Source organism: Tauraco erythrolophus, chromosome 25 (genome assembly GCF_009769465.1).
Source record: "Tauraco erythrolophus isolate bTauEry1 chromosome 25, bTauEry1.pri, whole genome shotgun sequence".
NCBI lineage: Eukaryota > Metazoa > Chordata > Aves > Musophagiformes > Musophagidae > Tauraco > Tauraco erythrolophus.
In genome coordinates, this window is record NC_141489.1 from 6,428,717 (window position 1) to 6,436,022 (window position 7,306).

The 7,306-nt window shown below is 50.5% G+C and overlaps 1 pseudogene; it reads right to left on the bottom strand.

The window, feature by feature from the left end:
* Positions 1–1,461: 1,461 nt before the first annotated feature.
* On the bottom strand, positions 1,462–1,767 carry LOC147527006 (feather keratin Cos2-3 pseudogene; annotated as a pseudogene).
* Positions 1,768–7,306: the final 5,539 nt, after the last annotated feature.

Consider the following 7,306-nt stretch of genomic DNA (forward strand, 5'->3'; position numbering starts at 1 on the left):
AACTTTCAAAATACACAGAATCACCTTGTGGAGCCTCCAATGTCTCTGTGACTGTGTGCTGAGATCTGGAGGACCTGCTCTCCCCATGCTCTGCCCATCCTTGAAGCCCTTCTCATGCAATACCTCATGGGCTTTCCCAGACCCTGCCCCATTTCTTCAGCATTGGGACCAGGCTGTACAGCTCTATCCGAGATCTTAAAGGGGGAGCAGACTACCAGGTAGAGGTGGGCCACAGGCCCTACCAGGAGAAGAGGTGGCCTTGGGGAAAGCTGCTACATGCCTTGGGAAAGGCCATGCACCATAGAGCATCTGTGGGGGCTTCGACACTTGCTGCTGTACTTGAAGTGTCCTGTCTGGTGGGACGTGGCGGTGTGTGAGAGACATGAGTGCCCTGGTGTGTGGCCTGGCCAGGCTGGTTTCAACATCAAGCTGTGGGTCACCTTAGCCCTGCACATCTGTGTAACTGCTGGGCTGTGCAGGGAACTGTTTGGGAGCAGGGGACTTACAGATGACCTACCCTTGCCCTCGGGTACAGGTGACGCCCCCTCATTCTGGGGGAGGATGAGGCGGAGAAGATCTCAGGCTGTTTTGAAGGTTTTTTCTCACACCATTGTCACTTCTGCATCGTCTGGGGCCATCTTCCGAATGAGCTGCTTTTCCCAGCACACAGCTCTCCAAAGCAGGAGCAAGTCTCTTCTTCACAGGCTTCTGAGATGCTGACCTCCTAGAACCTCCAGCACTACTGGTCTCCTCTCTAAGGGAAGGCAGTGGATGACCGCCCCATCTGCAGGACATCCTCTGAAGCCAAGGGATGGTATCAGAGCAGAAATGCTGGAATACAGGGCCTGATATTCACTGTCTGGGGAGGTGCTGAGTAGGTCTTCCTCAGCCCCGTGAGACAGTAACTGAAAGGGACCCCTTCTCTACCCTCTAACCCTCTCCTTCCTCTTCCGCTTGTACCCCCACCTTATGCAGAGCCACCCAAGGCAATGTCTGTCTTCCTTGGCACTATGAGACAATGTCCACCAAGAAAAGGATTCTGCAGAGGCAGAGGCTGTGATGCAGAAAATTTTAATGACTCTGAGGCAGGAAACACGTTCCCTTGTAGAGAAAGAGGCCAGAGCAGGGACAGCAGCAGCTGCTGAAGATCTGCTCCCATTGGTCACAATGGAGATTCCACAGGCCTGTCTTACAGAGGTAAAGGGGCCAGCAGATGCCCCACTTGGGCTTTGAGGGTCTTAGACCTTAGAAGAACAGAACACAAGAAAGAGATTGGAGAGAGTGCAAGGCTGAGGAGTTAATCTTTGGCCATGATTTCAGAGGGCCCCAGATGCCCTCCTTTGGAAGGGCAGCAGAGGATTCTAAGCTTCTCTGAAACTGATGGCCAGGAACTCTGTCCTCAGTCCAGCATCAGCTTCTAGGTTCCTGGGGGGGTCCTTGTCCAGGCTGTCACCGGTGGCTTTAGCAGGGGGGGCACCTGCTGCTACAGTAGCGGCTGGAAATGCCAGAGAGGTCAAGCGACCCAGAGGTGATGGGCACTCCATCATAGCTGAGGATGCTGCCAACAGCAGCAGAGGTGGAGGAGCCCACAACAGTGTTCTGCGGGAAGGAGCTGAGGATGGGGCCGGGCAGGGCCACCACTACAGCAGGAGGCTCAATGACTACGGTGGAGTTCTGGCACTGCCTGACACAGGGCTCGTTGCAGCTGTTGGCCAGCGGGGTTGGGCCGCAGGGTCGGCATGGCAGGCACTGGTCGTAGCAGGACATGTCTCTGGGCTGCAGAGGCACCTGGGAGAGAAGCAGGGAGGAAGCAGAGCACAGGAACATGTGAGCAGCAGTCTACCAGGAGTCTGTCACGCCACCACAAGCATGTCAGAGGCATCTACGAAGCCACGAGTTAGAAACTTTGCAGTGATTCAAAGAAGTTACCAGACACAGTACTGCAAGGATCACCCAGGCCCAAGAGGCTGCTGCCAAACTTTTCAGAGAAGGACAACCTCAGCCAAGTTCCACATCCTCTTTGCAAGGAAACGCAGAGTATAGCAGGCCCAAGGAGACTGCTGCCTGTCTCTTAAAAGCTCCCTCAACCAAGTCCAGGACACTCTCTGAAGAAGACCTTCACCCCTCTTTCCTCTCTCATGGCAAGCAGAACCATGACCCAGCATAAGACGGAGGAGTGCACATCTGCATGAGCAGAAAACCACATGGGGAAAGGGCTTCAGACTCACCTGGTTCCCGAAGTGGAAGCGAGAGAAGTGGATGAGAGAACGAGGGGTTGGGCTGGCTTTTATGGTGGCCCTGACCTGCCCCAGGCCCAGAGGTAGCTTCTAGAAAAGGGACGATTGCCTAAATTGCTCATGATGAACGGAAAACATCCCAGCTAATGACATGGGCTGAGTGCTTGTTTTCCTAATGCCGCCTTTTCATTTCCTGGTTTATGCCATACCCTTCCCCATGGAAGCTTCTTCTGAGTGTTGGGATTGAGAGGCTCCAGGATTTCTGGGGCAGGAATGTGACAGTGCTGGCAGGAGACTCAGCTCAAGTGCCGCATGGCTGCAGCGCAGGTGAGGGATGCTGTCCTGGGGCACACTGGTGGGGTTGCCAGTGGCTGCACTGACAGGAAGGGGCCCAGCTGCTCCCAGCCCTGCAATCCTTGGCTTCCTTGCGTGAAGACGTGCCATGTCTTCTTTCTCTTTCCCTCCGTCCCACCTCATTCCAGTGGCAACTTGCAGGGCGCAGGTGGGCTGCACTGTGGGGTTTCATTGACTCTTTAAGTCTTTCACCCGTGAAACAGAGCAGCCTTCCCCAAGCTATGGGTATGGAGGGCTGCAAAGGTTATTTCCCCCATTTTTGCATTGCTGCTGAAAATCAAAGTTATGTGGGCCCTCTTCTACTATTGGGGTATTATGGGGTGGACAGCACAATGCTTGAAGGGAAAAAATCACTTCTCCGAACGACGCACGGCTGATGAGGAGAAGATTTTTTTTCTTCAAAAAACCTAATTTACCATTGCCTAAGAAATGCAAAAACTTTGAGGGAAGCCTCCAGTTTGCTTAAGTATTCCCTGAACTTACCCTCTTCCACCAAGGATACATCTCCCTTGCTGCTGGTCTCAAGGACGTAAGATTCCTAAAGATTGATCTTGCTTGTAAAGGCTGAGGTAAAGAAGGCATTCAGCACCTCAGCCTCTCCACGTCCTGTGTAACCAGGCTGTGCAGCATCAGAGAAGGCCCACTCATTCAGCAGTGGCACCACATTTCCCCTAGCATTCCTTTTGTCCTCTGTGTCCTTACAGAAGCCCTTCTTCTTGCCTTTGACATGCCTGACCAGATTCAGTTCCAGTTGGGCTTTGGCTTTCCGAACTTCACCCCTGCATGCTTGGACAGTGCCTGTGTGTTCCTCCCAGGTTACTCGTCCTTGCTTCCATCTTCTCTACGCTTCCTTCTTGTGGTTTGGTTTTGCCAGGAGCTCCTTGTTCATCTCTGCAGGCCTCCTGGCATGCTTGCCTGACTTTCTGCTCATTGGCTTGGACTGCTCTTGATTTTGGAGGAGGTGATCCCTGACTATTCACCAGATTTCTTAGGCCCCTGTTGCCTTCAGGGCTTTATCCCACAGGACTTGTCTGAGCAGATCTTTAAAGACACCAAAGTCTGCTGTCCTAAAGGCCCAGGCTGTTAGCTTGCTCCTTACCCTTCTCACTCCCCTCGCGTTCCTCACCTCCACCTTTTCATGGTCACTGCAGCTCAGGCTGCCTTTGATCTTCCCATCCCCAACAAGCCCATTCTTCTTGATATGTATGTCCTTGGTATGAGGGCCAGCAGAACACTTGCCTTTCTTTGATCCTCTGTCACTTAGGTGGTGATGTTGTCATCTGTGCATCCCAGATAACTCCTGGCTGGCTTATGTTCTCCTGTCTTGTTCCTCTACCAGATACCACCGTTTTTGAATTTCCTCATGAGAACTGGGACCTGTGAATGTGAGGCTGCTCCTATCTGCCTGTAGAAGTTCTCCTCTGCTGGTCCTTCCTGGCCAGGCAGCCTATCGCAGACACTCACTACAACGTCACCCTTACCTGGGATCTCTTTAATGCTTACCCACAAGATCTCAGTGGGCACATCGGCCATCTCTAGGCAGAGCTCCATGCACTCCAGCTGCTCTCTCACAGGAAGGGAAAGTCCCCCTACTCGTCTTTCCAGTCCATCCTCCTCAAACAGCCTCTATCCCTCCCTTGCAACATATCAGTCACAGAAGTCATCCTACTCTGTCTCTGTGAGCTCAACGTGCTCGTAGCCCTGCAAGTGCACACAGATCGCTAACTCCTTGTGTTTACTCCCCATACTGAGTGCATTAGTGTACAGGCACTTGAGTGAGGCAGCCCAGCATGGTGACTTGCTAGAAAGTGAGCCTGTTTAAGCCCTTTTTTTTCTATCTTGTTCAAAAAACAAGGCTTGAAGGCACATGTGGCTCCTCTTTAAATTTGAGGGTGCTGAACCTCTTTGGTAGTTGCAAGCCCAAAGTGGTGCAGGAGCCTTCTGCTTCGTATTAGACTTCACCAGCTTTCACCCTGGGATTATCCCTTGTGTCTCTGCTTTTAGAAGCCTTCAAGTGGCGGTCAGTTTTTAAGTACCACCTTTTAAAAGCACGGGAGCAGGCAATGCCATTTGGTCATGAGGTAGCATGTGCATGTGTGGCAGAAGACCTCATGGATCTCAGCAGGAAAAAGAAATTGTGTGATCTCTGGAAGGAAGGTCAGGCTTCACAGGGAGACTACAGACCTGTGGTTCACATGTGCAGGGAGAAGATGCAAACGTCCAAAGCGCTGTCAGAATTGCACATGGCCAGTGTTGTGTCAGACAACAAGAAAGGCTTTTTAAAGTATGTTAATGGCACGCGGAGATCCAAGGAACACTTTAGACGGATACTTGTTAAAGATGGTCACATGGCTAAGCGGGATGAAGAAGTAGGACAGGCATTCAAGGCTCTTTTTTGCTTCAGTCTTTAAGAATGCTGAAAGACCTTGGGCTATTCAGTCCTCTGAGTCGGTGTACCATGAGTGCAGGAAGAGTGACTTCCCATTTGTGGCCACTGAAGCGGAAGGGGCCAGTTGTACCATCTGAATGTTCACAAGTCCGTGGGGCTAGATGGCATTCATACCAGCGCACTGAAGAAGCTGACAGATGTTGTAGTGAATGGGGCTGCATCTGGGCGGCGACTGGTCGCCAGTGGTGTTCCTCAGGGCTCAATTCTGGGGCCACTTCCGTTCACTACTTTTCTCAATGGTCTGCATGCAGGACTATAATGCACCAGGAGCAATTTGGCTGATGGGATCAAACTGGGAGGTGCTGTTGACTGTCTCGAGGGACAAGAGGTCCTGCAAGGGGACCTAGAGAGACTGGAGCACTGGGCTAAGATTAACACAATGAATATAACAAGTCAAAATGGTGGGTTCCGCACGCAGGGTGGAGGGAACGCTGAGCACAAGTATGAACTAGGAGAGGAGTGGCTGAAGGGCAGCCCTGCAGAAAGGGGTCTGGGGGTGCTGGATGGCAGCAGGCTCGATACAACCAGCCAGTCAAAAGAGGTGATTGTTTCGCTGCATTTAGTGCTAGCGCGGCCTCACCTTGGGCACTGTGTGCAGTGCTGGGCCTCACAATTTAAGAAGGCTGGGAAGGTCCTGAATGCACTGGGAGGAGGGCTGGTGAAATGGCTGGAAGTTATGCTCTACAAGGAACAGCTAAGGATTTTGAGTTTGCCTAGTTTGGAGAAGAAGAGGCCGGGGGATGACCTCATTGCTCTCTACAGTTTGCTGAGGAGGGGAAGTGGAGAGGGAGATGCTGATCTCTTCTCCCTGGCATCCAGTGACAGGACACTTGGGAAGGGTTCAAAGCTGCATCAGGGGAGATTCAAATTAACATTAGGAAGCATTTCTTTAGCAAGAGAATAGTCAAAGACTGGAACAAGCTTTCCGGAGAAGCGGTCGATGCCCCGTGGCCTGTCAGTGTTTAAGAGATAGATGGACAATGCCCTCGATAACGCACTTTAATTTTTGGACAGCCTTGGAGTTGTCAGGCTGTGGGACTAATGATTATGTAAGTCCCTTCAAAGTTAAAATCTATCTCTTTTCTCTTCTCTTTTCTCTTCTCTTCTCTTCTCTTCTCTTCTCTCTCTTCTCTTCTCTTCTCTTCTCTTCCTCTTCTCTGTCTCTTTCTCTTTCTCTTTTCTCTTCTCTTCTCTTTCTCTTCTTCTTCTCTTCTCTTCTCTCTTCTCTTCTCTTCTCTATTCTCTTTCTCTTCTCTTCTCTTCTCTTCTCTTCTCTTCTCTTCTCTTCTCTTCTCTTCTCTTCTCTTCTCTTCTCTTCTCTTCTCTTTTCTCTTTTCTCTTCTCTTCTCTTTTTACTGGATTCTCAAATAGTCTTTCCTTTCTTTTCCTTCTATCCTTCCCTTCCCCCTTGCCAGAGGTTTCACTTACTTTAGGACTAGGGGAAGACACTGCCTGCTTCTCCACTGCAAGCTGGGGTCTGGGGCTCTTCAAGCTGCCAGAGAACATCCTGTCTATCTCCCTTTCACCTGCTCTGGTGCGGCACAGCCAGCTCACTTGCAACTGCTCACCGACTGACCAAAAGTTCCTCCTTTTCCAGGAAAAAAAACAAGACAGAGATGGAACAGTCCTGGGAGACTTCTGGAGGACTCCAGCCCTGCTGTTCAGGAAAGTGATCGGAAAATGCACATCTACGGTATTGGAAGAACATGCAAGTGCTCCTAGGTCAACTAGGGCAGCACAAGCATATTCTTCTTGGGAAAACCAGGGAAGTTTTGTATACAAAGGAGATGGCACTAAGGGGTCCATCCTGCTTCATTTAGTCCAAAGTGTCCTTCACACTTGTAGCCCATCAGAGAAGACCTGAAAGCTCCAATGTTTTAGGGAGGCTGTGGCTGCGACAAATGTTCAGCTTTCTGTCATGGATCATACGACAACTGTGGTCTCTGCAAGGAAGAGACTGAGATGTCTGGACTGTGGGAACTGCAAGAAGTGACTGAGATGACCAAGAAGCATCAGACACACCACTTAGGAAGACATCCCTAAAACTTAGTGGCACACCTTGTAAAGTTTACTGTTGAAACTCAACTATTCATAGCATCAAGGAATCATAGGATGGTTTAGGTTGGAAAGGACCTTTAAGGTCATCTAGTCCAATCCTCCCATTGCCATGGGGGATTTCTACTGGTGCAATCTTTAAACTTTGCTGTCTGTACGTGTCTATTGAAACAAAAGGTTGAGTTTTTTAAATACTCTTTTAAATACGCTT